This window comes from Eubalaena glacialis, chromosome X (genome assembly GCF_028564815.1).
Source record: "Eubalaena glacialis isolate mEubGla1 chromosome X, mEubGla1.1.hap2.+ XY, whole genome shotgun sequence".
NCBI classification, from domain to species: Eukaryota; Metazoa; Chordata; class Mammalia; order Artiodactyla; family Balaenidae; genus Eubalaena; species Eubalaena glacialis.
In genome coordinates, this window is record NC_083736.1 from 22,192,221 (window position 1) to 22,211,289 (window position 19,069).

Here is a 19,069-nt window from a genome sequence, read left to right on the forward strand (position 1 = left end):
CTGTATTTCTCTATTTCTTAATTGATCTTCTGTCTGGATGTTCTATTTTTTATTGAAAGTGGGGTCTTGAGCTTTCATATTGCTGTTTAACATCTTTTCATTTCAACTTGGAAGAACTCCCTTTAGCATTTCTTGTAAGGCAAGTCTAGTGGTAATGAACTCTCTCAGCTTTTATCTGTCTGGGAATGTCTTTATCTCTCCATTTCTGAAAGATGGTTCTGCTGGATATAGTATTCTTGGCTGACAGGTTTTTTTTTTCCTTTCAGCAGTTTGTATATATCATTTGACTCTCTTCTGGCCTGCAGGGCTTCTGTTGAGAAGTTTTCTCATAGTCTTATGGGAGTTACATGTATGTGACAAGTCACTTTTGTCTTGCTACTTTTGAAATTCTCTCTTTGAGTTTTGACAATTTGATCGTAATTTGTCTCATTGTGGATTATCTGAGTTCCTCTTAGTTGTGGTCATTGGGCTTCTTGGATTTGGATATCTATTTCCTTCCCCTGCTTTGCAAAGTGTTCAGCCATTATTTTTTTGAATCAGCTTTCTGATCCTCTCTCTCTTCTCCCTCTGGGACTCTTATAATGTATATATTGGTTTATTTGATGGTGTTTCATAAGTCCCTTAAGCTGTCTTCACTCTTTCATTCTTTTTTCTTTTTACTTCTTTCACTGGATAATTTCTACTGGCCTATCTTTGAGATTGCTGATCCTTTATTTCTGTTTGATCTAGTCTGCTTTTGAACCCCTCTGCTGAACTTTTCAGTTCAGTTATTGTATTCTTTAGCTTGAAAATTTCTGTTTGGTACTTTTCAATGTTTTCTATTTCTTTGATTCTCGCTTTGTTCATGCCTTATTTTCCTGACTTCTTAGAGCATCTTTACGATGGTTGTTTTGAACTCTGTCCGATAAATCATATATCTCTGTTTCATTAGTGTTAGTTTCTAGAAATTTATCTTGTTCCTTTGTTTGGGAAATCATTTCCTGTTCCTTCATTTTCTTTGACTCTTTGTGTTGGTATTTGTGCATTAGAGAAAACAGTCACCTCTCCCAGTCTTCATGGACTTGCCTTTATGGGAGGAGACCTTCACCAATCATCCCAGCTAGAGATTCTGGGGGCCTGTCAAACCTTTATGCTAGTCCAAACCACCATCTTCAATCTTAGTGACCCCCATGTGTTTAGAATATTGGGTCCCATCAGTGTTCCAAGACAGGTGAGGCAGAAGGCAGTCTGTTGGGCAGCCCCTGGAAAATTAGACCTTTGGATGTACTGTCCAGCTTTTTCCCTTTCCAGAGAGAAGCTGAAATCTTTTTTTTTTTTTCTGCTTCCTCTGTACTGAGCTGGGCGGAGGGCCTATGAAGGCTGGTGGTATACTAGATCAAACTGTGGTGTTTGGTCTCACTGGACCCCAGGCATCTAGTGTATGGCAGGTCCTGTCAGTGCTCTGCAACACATAGACAGAAACCAGCCCCTGAAAAAGTTGGATTATTGGAGGTGTGGTCTGACTCTTTCCCTCGACAGAGAGAAACTAGGAGCTGGGAGTTTCCTTTGATCATATGACCCTGGCCAAGGGTAGGGGTCATAGTTAAATGGTCTCTCATGTTTTCCTGCTGGCTTCATTGTGGCTGGTTTTGCACTTGCCTGGAATGCAGGAGCCTCTCAGCCAGTTTCTGGATTTCTCACAAAGGGTGTTTGTTCATGTACTGTTGTTGAATCAGTATGTCTGTTGGTAGAGGGAAAGTCCAGGGCTTCCTATTCCACCATATTGCTGATGTTTCCCCTGAACATTCTCCCTCCAATTTTAAGAGTTCTTTATATATTAGCGATACCAGTTCCTGTCTGTGATTTGCATTACAAATCTGTTCTCCTAGTGTATCATTTGTTTTACTTTGCTTATGATGTTTTTTTGCCATGAAAATTTTAAATAAAATTTAGCAACTTTTTTTCTTTCATTGCACCTAGATTTTTGAGTAATAGTTTGAAAGCCTTTCCCAACCCTCAGATTATAGAGGAATTCATGCATATTTTTCTCTAATATTTGTTTCTTTTTTGTCTAATATTTTGTCTAGTATTTCATTTTTAACTTTCAGATATCTGATTCATCTGGAGTTTATTTTTGTGTAAGGTATGAGGTACAGATCTAATTTTATCTTTTTCCAAATGGCTGCCCAGTTGTTCCAGCACCATTTAATAAAACGTTTGTCTTTGACCATAGTTAAATGAGGTACCATCTTCATCATGTACTATATTTCCATATATACTCAGGTCTATTTCTGTGCTTTCTGTCCTATAAACTGGTTAGTCTATTCAAGCACTAGTATTACAATTACAGAGGCTTTATAGTCTGTTTTAATATCTGGTAGGCCTAGTCCTCCCTTACAGCTTTTCCATTTCAGAGTAAACACTACACTAATCCACATGGATCCTCTTTCATTTTTTGCAACTAGTGTGCACTTTGTCATTCTGAGAATGATTTTAGTTCAGTCTTAGGTCCTTTGTTGTCCTCTTCTCCTGCACAGTTTTTCTGGGTCATCCTAGCTTCTGCTAATGCTGGAGGAGGGAGCTTGGAAGATAGCTCTACAAGAAATTGGTATTTATTTTTCTGCTTGCAGATAATTTGATTTTTTTTTTGGTATTTTTTATCTTCCAGTTATGAGGAGAGTATGGAACTTTTGTGGTTTTTTATTTTCTTCTTGTTGATCTATATAGTTTTTTGGAGAATATGCCAAAAAAAAAAATCTTGTTTAGGTAGTTACCATTCCCTCACTGTATTGCTACTTTTTTAAAACAGAAACTTCAGCTTACATCAGAAATACTATTGTTCTCATAGAAAAGCTCCTTCCAATATTCTAAAGCGCTTTAACTTTTTTCTACCCTGGTCAGAGCAATACCTGGTAGGAAAACAGAGGAGTAGAAAATAAGGATCTAAGACCAATACAAAAGCTATTACAGTTTCCCAGAAATGCATTAATTTGTCAAAATTGAGTAATAGTAGTAAGTTTTTCCTATAATAGTATTAGCATTTTCTAGCAGGCCTTTTAATAATACCAATTTTTTATATACTTTCAAAGAGCTTTGATGTCAATTGAATTATTTACTTATGATTTAGGTATTAGTTCTTATAAGCTTTCTGGCTATCACTTAGTATGAAGACAAAGTGTGTAATTCAGGCAATATTAATCTATTCTTAGAGGGTTGTTTGCAGCCCCTGTAAACATTGGCTAGAAATGATTTACCCTGCCTTACTACCACTGTGCCTTTCACATGTATTTTTAAATGAGAAAAGTAGTTGCTTGAACTATATAATGTCTGGGGGAAAGTGACTTAATATTACCAGTTGTTGTTGGGAGTTTGAAAATAATAGAAGATATTGGCATCCTAGTCCGTTAAAGTTGTACTTCACTGTCATTGAAAACAGTATTTTGGGGGGACATTACTCTGATAATTTTGCTTACTGGAATATCATTTGAAAGGCTAATTGCCTTCCTAAAGGATTAGCGTGATAAGACTATATCCTTGATGTGATAAACTTGCAACTTTTTAAAAAACCTTATTAACCATTTTTTTTTCAGTAAAAGATGAAATATTTATTCAGTCAAGAGAGAAACCAGAGTATCATCTTAACTATTTTTAAGTTAATAGTTCAGTAGTGTTAAGTATATTCACGTTGTTGTAAAAGAGATCTCAAGAACTTTTTCATCTTTCAAATCTGAAATTCTTTACCCATTAAAGGACAACTCCTTCTTTCCCCCTTCTCCCAGCCCCTGGTAACCACCACCCTACTTTATATTTTTATGAATTTGACTACTTTAGATACCTCACATAAGTAGAATTATACAGTATTTCTCTTTCTGTGACTGGTTTATTTCATTTAGCATAATGTAAAAATTTCTAACTTTTTAATTTCCATTATTCTGGGAGATGGATCGAAAAAGGTATTGCTGCAATTTATGTCAGAGAGTGTTCTGCCTATGTTTTCCTCTAGGAGTTTTATAGTGTCCGGTCTCACATTTAGGTCTTTAATCCATTTTGAGCTTATTTTTGTATATGGTGTTAAAGAATGATCTAAGAACTTATAACTTTAAGAAAAGTTTATGTTGTCTAATCTCATAAATTATAGGGCAGAGTAGACGGCTATGCTACATTGATTAATAACGTGAGGGTAGGCCCATAAATTGTGTGCTAACAGTCTAATTCTGGTTAAGATTGGAATGACCAAAAGTTATTTCTAATTTACCAACTTTTGTATCTATTTCACAAAATAGAGATACCCCATCATAATTAATATTAAAAGCTAATGAATAAATGGAAGAGCTACATTCTAAAATTATTTGGGAGGAGAAGTAATGGAGAGTTATAAAAGGATATGAATCATGTTTTAATCAAAATATGTTAAAATAGTATTGTATATATACAACTGTAGGATGAGAGATTATTTGCTTCTAGGAATTCTGACAGTTTGCAAATATTCTTGACTCAGATTCTTCTGATTTTTTATTTATGCATTAATCATGGATTTTATGGGCCCACCAAGGTTATAGAAAAGTTACTTCTGTACAGAGCCGTATGAGATTAATTTGAATTCATTAATCCCATTCCCAGATGTGTTTAAGTCAGTGAGGTCAGTTTAGTGTTGAGGGATTTACATGTAATATATATGCTTGTTCTAGAAGCCAAATATAAACTTTGAAATAGTTACATGGAGAAATAGAAATGTGAAATATATATATCTAAGATAAATGGATTTTGTGGTTTAACAAACTCTGTCATGAGGAAATTCAATACCTGAAATCTCTTTAAAATATCTGCTTAGTATCTTCCTCTTCAAAAGCTCCTCTCTCCTTTTACATTTAAAAGGAAGGAAGGGTGTAGAGACTTCCCTGGTGGCGCAGTGGTTAAGAATCCACCTGCCAATGCAGGGGACACGGGTTCGATCCCTGGTCCGGGAAGAACCCACATGCTGTGGAACAACTGAGCCCGTGTGTGACAAGTACTGAAGCCCGCGTGCCTAGAGCCCGTGCTCCACAACAAGAGAAGCCACCACAATGAGAAGCCCCCGCCCCCACTCGCTGCAACTAGAGAAAGCCCACGCACAGCAACGAAGACCCAGCGCAGCCAATAAAAAAAAGAAGGGTGTGGAGGAGGAGGAGAATAACAAGTTGGAGAATGGTTTTTTTCCTTGGCCTATTAGGGAAATATGTGATTTCTCAAACAAAGAATACATTATTTTTTTCAGATATCTAGGTATATCAGTCACTTGTAAGCTAAGTAAAAACTCTCAATGATTACATATGATTGTGTATATATATGTATATATGTATGTGTGTGTATACACACACACACAGTAGCACGATTGCACAAAAGGTTTCTCTTTTCCTATGTAATTATTAGACACTACTATTATTTACATGTGAGTTGATATTCCCAATGAATGGTTTTAAGTAACCAATTTTATGAATATTGAGCATGCAATCAGTTAGTGCTTCATAATAGATAATTTAAGAATTTTAAGATGAAATTAAATTTGGGAATAATATTAAAGAGAAATAAGTGGGGACCACTTTAAAAGCATTAAAATAATAGCGTAATGTGTACAAGGAAATAAAAGACAAGATTGATAATTTCAGTAGCAAACTAGAATCTTTAGAAAAGAACCAAATGGAAATACTAAAAATGAGAAATACAATAACTGATATTGATAATTCAGTAGATGAATTTTCTAGCAGATTAGTTGCTATGAAATAGAGAATTAGTTAACAGGAACATAAGTCAGAAGAAAATATCCAAATTGAAACATGAAGAGATAAAGGAAGAGAAAATGCATAAAGAGCATAAGAGATATAGATTCAGTGAAAATTTCTTACAATCCAGGATCCCTATATCAAGTTAAAGTATCCTTCAAAAATGTAGGTAAAATAAGGACATTTTCAGAAAAACAAATACCAAAGGTGTTTGATACCAGCAGACCCACACAAAAGGAAATACTGAATGGTATTCTTTGAGTGAAAGGGAAATAATCCCAGAAAGAAGGTTCCAAATGCAGCGAGGAATTAAGAGTGATGAAAAAGGTAAAGATGTGTGTGGAAAAATCTAAATGAATATTATATGTATAAAAGCATAATAATAATGTATCATGAGGTTTAAAATATATGTGGCATTATATAACATAGATTATGTTATAATCTATAGGCTAACCAGTAAAGCAACATGAAAGAATGTACAACTACCAAACTAACAGAGGAGAAAAGTAACAGAAAAAAAACCCTAATTCTATTTGAATGAAAGCAAGAAAAAAGGAAAAAATAGAGGAATTCAGACATGGTGAGACAAATAGAGATCAAATAGTGTAATGGTATATTTACACCCAAATATATCAGCAGCTACTTTAAATGTAAAGGCCTAAACTCTTCAATTAAAGTAAAACATTCTCAGACTGAAAAAAAGAACAGAACCCAACTATCCATTGCTTACAAGAGATACACCCCAAATACAAAGGTATAGAAAGGTTGAAAGTGAAAGGATGAAAAAATACACTGTGAAAACACTAATGGCCCTTTCTGCACATGCACATCACAAAAACTGGTATAACTATAATAATGTCAGACAAAGTAGACTTTAAGGGGAAAGAGTGTTACCTGGAGATATAGAGGGATATTGCATAATGATAAAAGGTCCAGTTAACAAGGAAGAGAAAAAAAAAAACTAAATCTGTATTGACCTAATAACATATATTCAAAATACATAAAGCAAAAATTGACAAAATAAGGAGAACTATGTAAATCCACAATAACAATGGGATATTTTTTAAAAAATTTTAATGAAGACTACTTTTTTAGAGCAGTTTTAGGTTCATAGCAAAATTGAGGGGAAGGTACAGAGATTTCCCTTATACTCCGTGCCCCCACACATGTATAATCTCCCCCATTATCAACATCTGTTGTTTCACAACTGCCTCAGGAGCTTCCCAGGTGTAATCTGAAACCAGGCCTCTTACATGGAAGGCAAGGAGAGACTGAAGAAAGAGGCAGGCCACTGCATATTGGTAGGTGACAGGTTTAATAAACAAGGGAACTTACAAGGCTTGTCTTGGGCAACCACAAGGTAAGTAGATTTCTGCACCCACCTGCCAGCGTCTTAAAAGTTTATGTAGAGGCCTTAACTGGGTTCAGTTATGTAACCAGTCCAGATAGCCTCAACACCACATTTCTATTTTAAGGTTGTATAAATTGGAGCAGCTTCTGAGAGTGGGGAAGGCAAGCAGAATGCACATTCCAAGGACAGGGGAGAGGATGTGGAGCCTCCAGTTGCCTGGGTCTAGCTCTTGGGTCAACTGGTGGTCATGTCTTCTTGATTACATCCTCCAACAACATCCTCCATCAGAATGATGTATTTGTTACAATTGATGAACTTACATTGACACATCATAATCACCCAAAGTCCATAGTTTACACTACTGTTCACTCTTGGTGTTGTACATTCCATGGGTTTGGAAAAAATGTATAATGACATGTACCATCATTATGGTATCATATAGAGTGTTTTCATTGCCGTAAAAATCATCTGTGCTCTGCCTATTTATTCCCCCACTGCCAACCCCTAAAAACCACTGATCTTTCTACTGTCTCCATAGTTTTATCTTTTTGAGAATGTCATGTAGTTGGAATCATAAAACATGTAGCCTTTTCAGATTGGCTTCTTTCACATAGTAATATGCATTTAAGTTTCCTCCATGTCTTTTCATGGCTTGATAGCTCGTATCTATTTAACACTGAGTAATATTCCATTGTCTGGGTGTACTCTGGTTTATTTATCCATTTACCTACTGAAGGACATCTTGGCTGCTTCCGAGTTTCTTTAATTATGAATAAAGCTGCTATAAATGTTCATATACAGGTTTTCGTGTAGGCATAAGTTTTCAGCTCCTTTGGGTGAGTGCTAAGGAGTACAATTGCTGGATTATATGATAAGCCTTTTTTAGTTTTATAAGAAATGGCCAAACTTTTCCAAAGTGGCCGTACCATTTTGCATTCCCACCAACAGTGAATGAGAGTTCCTGTTGCTCCACATCCTCATCAGCATTTGCTGTTGTCAGTGTTCTGGATTTTGGCCATTTTAATAGGTGTGCAGTGGTATCTCATTGTTATTTTAATTTGCATTTCCCTGATGACATATGATGTGGACCTTCTTTTCATATGCTTCCTTGCCATCTCTATAGCTTCTTTGGTGAGGTATCTGTTAAGGTCTTTGGCCCATATTTTAATTAAGCTGTTTATTTTTTTATTGTTGAATATTAAGAGTTCTTTGTATATTTTAGATAACAGTCTGTTATCAGATGTGTCTTTTACAAATATTTTCTCCCATTGCGTGGTTTGTCCTCTCAGTCTTTTGACATTATCTTTTTTTTTTTTTTTTTTTTTAACTTTTGGGTTTATTTATTTATTTATTTATTTATTTATGGCCGTGTTGGGTCCTCGTTTCTGTGCGAGGGCTTTCTCTAGTTGCGGCAAGTGGGGGCCACTCTTCATCGCGGTGCGCGGGCCTCTCATTATCACGGCCTCTCTTGTTGCGGAGCACAGGCTCCAGACGCGCAGGCTCAGCAATTGTGGCTCACGGGCCTAGTTGCTCCGCGGCATGTGGGATCTTCCCAGACCAGGGCTCGAACCCGTGTCTCCTGCATTGGCAGGCAGATTCTCAACCACTGCGCCACCAGGGAAGCCCTGACATTATCTTTTGCAGAGCAGAAGATTTAAATTTTAATGAAGTCTTCCCTATCAATGATTTCTTTCATGGATTGTCTTTGGTGCTGTATTTAAAAGGCATCACCAAACACAAGGTCATCTACCTTTTCTCCTATGTTATCTTCTAGGGGTTTGTAGTTTTGGATTTGACATTTAGGTCTATGATCCATTTTGAGTTAATTTTTGTGAAGGGTCTATAGGCTGTCCTTAACTTCATTTTTTTCTTTTCCAAGTGGATGTCCAGTTGTTCCAGCACCATTTGCTAAAGAGACTATCTTTGCTCTATTGTATTGCCCTGGCTCTTTTGTCAGAGATCAGCTGTCTATATTTATGGGATCTTTTTCTGTACTCTCTATTCTGTTCCATTGATCTGTTTGTCTGTTCTATTGCCAATACCACACTGTCATGATTACTGCAGCTTTATTTTAAGTCTTGAAGTTGGGTAATGTTTGTCCTCCATGTTTGTTCTTCTTCTTCAGTATTGTGTTGGCTATTCTGAGTCTTTTGCCTCTTCATGTAAACTTTATAATCTGCTTTTCAATATCCGTAAAATCACTTGCTTGGATTTTGATTGGCATTGCATTGAATCTATTAATCAAATTTGGAAGAACTGACATCTTGACAGTATTGATTCTTCCTATTCATGAACATGGAATATCTCTCCATTTATTTAGTTCTTTGATTTCATTTATCAGTTTTATAGTTTTCCTCATATAGATCTTACACATATTTAGTTAAATTTATACCTTAGTGTTCAGTTTTTGTGGGTCCTAATGTAAATATTGTTGTGTTTTTAATTTCAAATTCCACTGGTTTGTTTTTGGTATATAGGAAAACAATTGACTTCTGTATATTAACCTTGTATCCTACAACCTTGCTATAATCACTTGTTAGTTCCAGGAGTTTTTTGTTGTTGTTGTTCTTTCAAATTTTCTACATAGACAGTCATATCATTTGTGAACAATGACAATGTTATGTCTTTTTCCTAATCTGTATAGCTTTTCTTTTCTTTTCTTCCCTTATTTCATTAGCAAGGTCTTCCAGTAAAATGTTGAAAAGGAATGGTAGGAGGGGACATCCTTTCTTTATACCTAATCTTACTGGGAAGGCTTTGAGTTTCTCACCATTAAGTATGATGCTAGCTGTAGGTTTTTTGTAGATAGTCTTTTTTTAAGTTGAGAAAGTTCCCCTCTATTCCTAGTATACTGAGAGTTCTTTTTTTAAATCATGAGTTGGTGTTGGATTTTGTCAGATGCTTTTTCTACATCTATTGATATGATCATATGATTTTTCTTTTTTTAGTCTGTTGATGTGATGGATTACATTAATTGATTTTCAAACAATAATTTTTCAAATCAAACAAATGTGTGTCTTAGTATTTCAAAGTTTGGCTTAAAGAGGAAAAATGTAATTTTCCCTTTCCATTATTTGTAAGGAGAAACCCAAAATACTGAAATATATCCTAAAGCTACTAGGAGACTTATGCTACTTTTCCCTGGGCATATTCCACTTATACCCTTGTTCAAGAACTGATAAGTATTACACAGTGAGGATAATTGTAGCACTTTATCAAATTGGCAGATGCTCAGTAATCATTTTTGTCCCCATTAGGCAACAATGGATACAAATAAAACGACACCTGTTGGTGTCCTTACAGCTGTGTCTGAACTGGAAGGCACCAGCACTCATCATTCCAGATAGTAGGTGAACCAGAGGAGTGCTGACATTTTTCATGATGATGGCTGGATATAAATACTTGGATCATCCTGGAGGCTCTACTGCCCAGCCCAGTGTTTCTGTTTAGCCGATTCCTTCTCCTGCTGTATTTGTAAGCTCCAGATTATTTATAAAGCTGTGGTACAAGAATTAATACTCAAGAATCAAAAGACCCTCCAGTATTATTTCCGCACTTGTGAGACAAGGTATAAGAAGGAAGTGTTTTTAAACTTAGGAATGTATTATTTCAGCTTTAGTACATGTAAATGCACAATATGCTAAGTGGCTTTTTCAGGCCAATAGTTAATTATCCAATGACCCAGTTATGAAAAAATCATTCATGAGGAAACAGTAAGATCCCTTACCATTGTGAGGGTTGGTTTGTTTTTCAACTTTAAATAGATTTGTATACCCACATCCTGGAGGTGATAAAAAGGAGTTATTCCATTTCATTTTTATTAGATTTTACTGCATGGAAAGTAAATATAAGGAAATAAGATGTTTAAAAATATTCTATATTTTAGACATCCAAATAACTTTATTGTTCAAAAATCTTACCCTGGGGGAAGGTACTTATTACATGAATGTTACCATTGCTGAAACATTTTTGAAAATCATTTTCTGGAATTTTCTTGTAGCTAGTTTATGTGTCATGCAAGAAACTAGTGAAAGGATATACTGATATATCAAACTAACGCACAATTTTCCAATCTTTAGAAGCAAAAATGAAGACACTTGGAACAATTTTGTATTTTAAACATAATAAGTTTAAGTTGAAAGTAGTAAAATCATATTAGCTAGAAGCCTCTATTTTTAACTGATTTCTAGTGGTGTCTATGTAAATTAATGAAAGGTTTGAATTGTTGCCATTTAAAAAAACATGACAATTGAGAGTACTGATGTATTCTGGACATAGGACAAAACCAGCAATCTATATTTTAACTTAATGAAGAATCAATTTTTGTCTTGGCTCATACATAATTGCCTTGTGTGTTAGTGTATACGCAGAGGTTTCTGGAATCAATTAATCTTAAGAAGTTAAGAAGTAACTTATAGTCTTGTTGATATTGTAAATTTGCTTAGTAAATTTTCTTTTTATAATCAGTACCAAGTGATACTTCAGCTCAGCTCCTGCCCAAATGATTAAAAATGTAGAATGTATGGGGATTCCCTGGCAATCCAGTGATTGGGACTCTGCACTTCCACTGCAGGGGGAGAGGGTTTGGTCCCTGGTTGGGGAACTAGGATCCTGCAAGCTGCATGGAATGGCCAAAAAAAAAAAAAAAATGTGTATGTATGTGTGTGTGTGTGTGTATATATATATATATATATATATATATATATATATATAGAATGCAGGCTAGATGATACAAATTTTTCTGGTTAAATATTCTTGTCTTAGTTTGAAGATTCTCCCATATATTTATTTTCTACTGTGTATCTACTGTGTATCTATGTATCTATAAATAACCATGCAACTATATTATATATAATAAAACCATATAACCATTTATAGTTATATATGGTTATATATGGTTATATGTAATATACATATAGTTATAATAATATATATATAGGTGTATGTACTATAATGTAATATATTATCTCTGTTTCTCTCTAGTTCTAGGCATGTGCAGAAGTTACAAAATGGTGGTCTTTCGTCCAGATTTGCTTTTGTTTGTTCTGCAGAATGTTGGCTTACATAGTATTTTAAGTTTGAATTATTTAAAAATCAAATAATTTTAAAATCCAGCTTTCTGGCTTCCCTTGTCCAGTCATTACTTCTGACAATACCGTCCTCCTAACAACAACAAATCAAGTTGAACTGAGGGGAGGCTGCGACTATGGTGTGGGCCTTGTGCCCTGCCATTCACTACAGTCCCCCCACCCCGCCCCACTTCCTGTACCTTCCAGACACACAGGCCTAGGGTCAGTTGTCATTTATCATCTAATATGAGGCCTGAGTTTGAAACCCTTGATCTAAATCCTACTGAGGATTTTGATTTTAACCTTCACGTCAACGGGTAAGGTTTTAAGCCTAGGCAGGGCATGGTGTGGAAATTTCCATGGTCATGGAAATTTGGCTGGCTTATTCTCAGCTCCTGTAAGGATAAGTGTTTGTTCGCACAGGTTACTTTTTTCAAGCTAGAGGTAATAGTTATTTGCTGTCTGTCAGGTTTGTGATTCTCTCCCTTCACTTTTTGGCCAGAGAGGAGTCACACTGTCTCTGATTGCTCTTAACCAGCCTGTTTTGTATATTTGTCTACTGAATTTGCTTTTCTTGTGTCCTGGGGCTGCACCCCATTGTGGAAAGCTGTGATGTTGGACCCCTGTGGCTGTATAAATACCAGAGCTTTGCTCAGGGAGCCCCTCAGATTGCCAACGAGTGTGAATTGAATGATGATATTGTTCACAACTTTCCTTGCTGTTCTCCTGCATGGCCAAGCGTCCTAGCTTTTTAGACCCAGCTATTAAACATTAAGGTGACAGAGATAAAATTAATATGACAGAATGACAGTCTTGCTTTTGCTAGAACTAAATGATGCAGATGCCCTTAATTAGATTCAATTCCATATGGCTAGAGAGTAAACTCTTCTCCTCAAAAGATAGAATACTAATGTCTTGCATTGATGAAGAGCCTTTCATCTGGGAGTTTTCCCACATGGTTTATAAACCAATATGGCATAGTAAAAGCAAAGCAAAGATAACTTCAACCACAAATGGAATGTAACAACTGCCTAATGGTCTATAACAAAACAGGAGAGCAGGAACTATAAAAAGCTATTGAAAACATCATTAATGTTTACCCTGAATACAAAGTATTATTTAAAACATGAAGTTAAATTTTAAGAAAGGTAAGTTTTTAGAGAGTGAGAGCTAGCTGTTTTAAGTTCCGAGGACAGTACAAGAAGTAGTCTTCCAATGTGTAAAGATATTCATATACTTGATCTACAAAGGGGATTAGAGAATTTATCTTGAGGTCTTTAAAGAATGGCACGGCGCAGGGATGGAAGAGTGAGCGAAGGGGAGAACTAGACCTCTCATGCCTCAGCATGCCAGTCCTTACAGTGATATTATAAGACATATATTATTAGGGGCATTGTAGAGATGAGGAAACTGAAGCTCAGGGAAAGTGAGGCATTTACCCAAGTTGTTCAAGTGTTTGGGAGTGTGGCTGCCTGTCTGGGATTGTGACTTACTGTTCCATAGTTGTTCTTGTCATTCCTGCAGAGGCTCTAGGGTCCTAATGCAAATAGTCTCCTGCCTTCGTATGCTAGAGGGACAGAGGTCCTTGACTGCTGTCTACGGGTTCTCTACCATGAGTGATAGTAAGTTAGCTATAACCTCTTCTTGCCTCCTCACTCTGTCCCAGAACGTCTGTTATAAAATAATCTCCTTTACCCTTATAAGGCAACCAGCAAGCTTATTCTGCTGTTCTTACAGTTTCCCCTTCTTCCTCCACTTTTGATAGCTGTGTTATAGCTCCATCGCCAGAGCATAGAAGAATTATATGTCACCCTTATCCTCATGAAGAGAAGAAAAGATTTTTTTAATAATGGAGATTCTTGCATATTGAATTGAATGACCTCCTTTTCTGCTACTCATGTTTAAGTAAGATGAGTTTGTCTGTCCTTTTACAAGGAAGTTCCTGAGGGTTGGATCAGGATGGCCTTCCAAGCTGCGGAGCTCTTGGGCTTCTTCTCTAGTGTTGCTTTGAAGTATTCAAAACCATGGTCTCTCGGTGTAGCCGTCTCTCTAGTTATTTCTGAAAAGGGCCTCTACTGGCTTCCCATCCCACCATCCCCTGAATCTAGACTCTTTTTTCCCCCAAAGTCCTTTCCCTGAGGTATGTCGTCAGTGTGGGACTCTCCTTTCTCCAGAGCCTGTGGGCGCAGGCTCCCAGCAGTGCTCCTGCACTCACCTCACGCGGGGGTCTGAGAAGCCTCCTTCTGTTTCCATTGTTTTTCTTAGATGAGCCCACTGAGCCCTCCATGCCCAGGAGGGATGCCTTCTCTTCATGGTGATGATTTGCTGGCAGTTTCTGGATTCCCCGGCTCTTGAGACCACCAGAAATCCCTTTGTCTTCCCTCCTTTTGTGCAGAGCTGCTGCTCCCACATTCCTCTTGCATCCAACCTGTATTCTGGATTCATGGAGATTCATTTGAATTCATTTTTTTATGTTACCCTACTTGATTTTTTCTATTTTCGAGAGGGGTGTAGAGAGGTGAAAAGTCTATGCCATCTCCACCAACATCTTGCCAAAGAACAACCTCTTAATTTATCTCCCAGCTTCTGCTGAGCCTCACCCCTAAAGTCCATTCTCCACCTGGAACGTGCCTGCTAAAATGAAGTTAGACCATGTTTGCTTAACTTTCTTCAGTGGCTTCCTATCTTATTCAGAGAAAAGCCAAGGTCCTTACTCTCTAAGCCCTTCTCCTTCTACTCTCCCCTTGATCTCTCTGCCTTACCATTTTTTCCACAAAAAATCTGACCTGCTTCAAACTTAGGGACTTTGTGTTTGCTGCTCTCTCTGTCTTGAATGATCCTAAGATTCCCCCTTGGTCTACTCCCTCATTTGCTTTCTGGTCTTTTCTCAGATGTCACCTTTTCTGCGAGACCTTCTGTGCCCATCTTATCTAAGTGGCACACTCCATGACATTTGCTAGCCCTTTCTCTGTTTACTTCTTCTCCTTAGCACCTATGACTCTTAAACCTACTCTACATTTTACTTACTATTTTGTTTATATTCTGTCTCCTCACTAGACAAAGATTGATATCTATTTGGTTTATTGCTGTATTTCTAGCCCTTATAACAATACCTGACACAGAGTAGGTTCAACTAATAACTGTTAGTTGAATGCACTAATAAGGGCAGGAAAATAGGTAAATTATGCAATAAAAGTTCAGAGTGAAAAGTGGTTATACCTGGGTGGGCATAGGAGACAGGGATAAGACAAGGGCTGACTTTGAACTAGTTCTTGAAGGATGAGTCGGATTTAAACAGGTTCATCTGCTGCTGTGATTTCACAGAGGTATGCATTTTTTTCAGACAGGTGTGTGAAATGTTAAAGAGGTAGAAATGACAGGGTGGTGAGGCAGATGAAGTTGTTAAAGTGATGCCAGGTTTGAGTGTGAACGATTCAGAAGGTGATGGGTCTACATGTGTTGAAGGCAGATGTTAAGTTTGGATTGGGCTTTGGACATTTCAGGGTTCTTGATTGCAAGAAACATAAACCAAGTCAGGCCCTCATAAGAAGAAGGAAATTTGCTGGAGGGATTGGGGTTTACAGAGTTGATAGGAGGTGTCAGTCCTTTTGGGCTGCTATTACAAAAATACCATAAAGTGGCTGACTTATAAACAACAAGCGTTTGTTTCTTACAGTTCTGGAGGCTCGGAAGTCTGAGATCATGGCACTGGCAGATCTGATGTCTGGTGAGAGCCAGCTTCCTCCTAGACTATCATCTTCTCACTGTAACCTCACATAGCAGAAGGGGCAAGCTAACTCTCTGAAGCCTCTTTTATAAGGGCACCAAGAGCCCTCATGACCTGATCAACTCCAAAGTGGGCAGATTACAAAGCAGATGTTGGAACCATGGAGGAAGGTGGGTGAGTGTCTCTGCCACATGTGAAAGTGAAGCACAGATAATCCAGTATGTGTACCTTGCTTAACCCATTCTTATCTTCTTCCTCAAATGTTCTCTTTCTGTTTGTAGATATATTTGCATGGAATCAGTAACAGTCGAAGCAGCAATCCTAGGAAGCATGAATATTTTTCTGATTTGGGGCAGTATTCTCTATGGTGGAAATTTAAATCTCTCCTAAGACTGACTCTAGGTAGCATATGAAAAAATTGAATATTGATATCCAGATCATAGGACATAGTCATTATATTATAACCAGACATCTCCTGTATCAGAAAAACTTGACATTGCTGTGCTCTTATTCTTACTGCCTGAGGCTGCCTTGTTTCGTAATTTTCTTAAGAGCTGGAGGTCTCTACATAGAATCCTATTTATCACAATAATGTAATGAATCGTGATCCTCAGACATATAAACACCTAAATGAATCAACCTGAAGATGCATTTAAAGATGTGTATTTTGTAAAATGTTTTTGAGTTTCTTTTTGTTTTTCATTTTCTCCTTTACTATCCTGAAGTAACATGTCAGAATACATCAGTAAACTGATTCTGCATTGTATTTGTGTGTTATTTTATAAAGTGAAGTTTATCTTGTTTGATTATATTTGGTAGTTATTATTTTTATTAAGGAGAGAAGTCATCTCTCACATATGTTAGTCTTTGGTTTGTCTAGATCTTTGCCAAGTGGTGTGAAGGGATATAATATATCGTCCTGGGAGGATCACAGTCTAGTTGAGGAGAAAGAATAGATGCCTGTAGCAGCCAGATTTAGTACCATAGGGCTTAGACGTTAATTATACACTGTCATATCTTTTCTAATCATTTTGTGGGTGTTGGAGGCAGTTAATGAACTGGAGAATCACTGAAGTATTTGTGGAGGTTTTGCTGTGGAGCTGTGATTTAGACAACTTGGGGAAAAAGAGATGAAAATTCTAGGATAGAAGAACTAAATAGAAAACACACAGGGATAAATGTGTATGTTTGTGGAGGGAACAAATGAGGAAGTAATGGCAGGAGGGGTAGAAGGCAGAGGATTTGAGAGCCCGGATGGCATAAAGAGTTTAAACGCAAGTTCAGTGGGAAAGAAGATGAAGAGAAGAGAAAGTTGGATTCAGAGGAAGCATTTTGTTGTTCAGGATTTTAGGGAAACTGATTTGTGTAGAAGAACTGCACTTATAAGCTCGCATTTCTTTCATGGCTAACTAACAGATTTACCTCCTTTATAATACCTTTCAGATTAAGCTCTGCATTTTCCCTTTTTCTGAGTGGTGTTTATGTTTGAGTGTACATCGACTTAGCATCCAGTGATTTAATATATGTTCATTTTGTCTCCCCAAATAGATTTAATGATTGTGTCTTTTGTATTAAATATAGTAGACTTGTTGAAATTTGACTCAGAAAACTGATTTAGAGGTCACCTACTCCAGTACCCTCTGTAGTGGCCACTGACCTCCATCCACAATGCCATCCCTCCCACAACTTATGCGTTCTTTCATTTCTAAAGGCTTTCTGTGACTTTCTTCAAAGGAATAGCCTTGGGCTACTGGAACCACTTTGCCCAGACACAGAGAACCGGAAGTACCTGGGAGTTTAGCCTTACCATACCTACCCCTGGCTCTGTCCCTGCATCAAGGAAGCTTGGCCAGTGACTGACAGGTGTGAATATGAAAGTCCACCCCCCTTGACTCAAGTAGAAACAGGGTGGAGGCTTTACTTGTGTGATCCAGAGCTCCCCTGATCGGACTCAGGCTGGGACTTCACCTGAGGTCATACCCTTGTTTGTTTTTTCCCTCTCTGTTTCCCCACCCCTGCCGCCACCATCTTTCCTGGGAGCACTTAATAAATCACTGGCACATGAATCCTCATCTTAACGTTCATTGGGAATACTGACCTAAGGCATTATTTCACTATTGGGAAACTGAGGCCTAATGTTGTTAACCAGTGTGTCCAAAGTCATGCACAGCCTAATTTCGAACCCAAATTTCTTGATGTCGTGTCTGTGCTCTTTTTTTTTTTTTAAACAATTCTCCACTTTTTTTGTTTGTTTGTTTATTTATTTATGGCTGTGTTGGGTCTTCGCTTCTGTGCGAGGGCTCTCTCCGGTCATGGCAAGCGGGGGCCACTCCTCATCGCGGTGCGCGGGCCCCTCACCATCGCGGCCCCTCCCGTTGCGGAGCACAGGCTCCAGACGCGCAGGCCCAGCAATTGTGGCTCACGGGCCCAGCCGCCCCGCGGCACGCGGGATCCTCCCAGACCAGGGCCCGAACCCGCGTCCCCCGCACCGGCAGGCAGACTCCCAACCACTGCGCCACCAGGGAAGCCCGTGTCTGTGCTCTTTTAACTTCTCCTTTGTAGTTCTAGGTATACAACAGACATATAATAGTTGTCTATTGAATTGGTGAAAAATGATGAATGTACTGACTGTGTGCAAGGCATTTTATTGGATACTAAAGGAGGCATGAATTTAAGATGTAATTCTTGCCTTCCAGAAGCTTAAAAAAAAGAGAAAGGATACAACTAATATTTATTAAGTGGAATAAGAAGGGCAGACAAATTGCTATTGGAATCCAGAAGAATACGGGACAGAGGGATCATGCATGATTAGAGCAGGCAAAGAGCGAGAGAGAGATGCAAAAACAGTGTGGCATCTGGATTAGGGCTGAGGAGGTTAGGCTTCAACAAGAGTTTATTTCAGAGTTTTTGACGTTTTTGTGTCCCAGTGTTTTGTGTCAGCTTTGTGTCCTAATATCTTCACCCATCATTGGTAACATTTCCATATTATAATGAAATGGTGAAATGGACTTCAAAATCACTTTTTAATGAATTTCATTAATATATAGATACATTGAATATATTTAATAATATTCCTGTTATTGAATATTTAGATTTCCCAAAATTTATGATTATGGAATGACACTGCGCTGAAGATCTTTACACATAAGCATTTGCTTACATTTCTGAGAGTATTTGTCAAGGA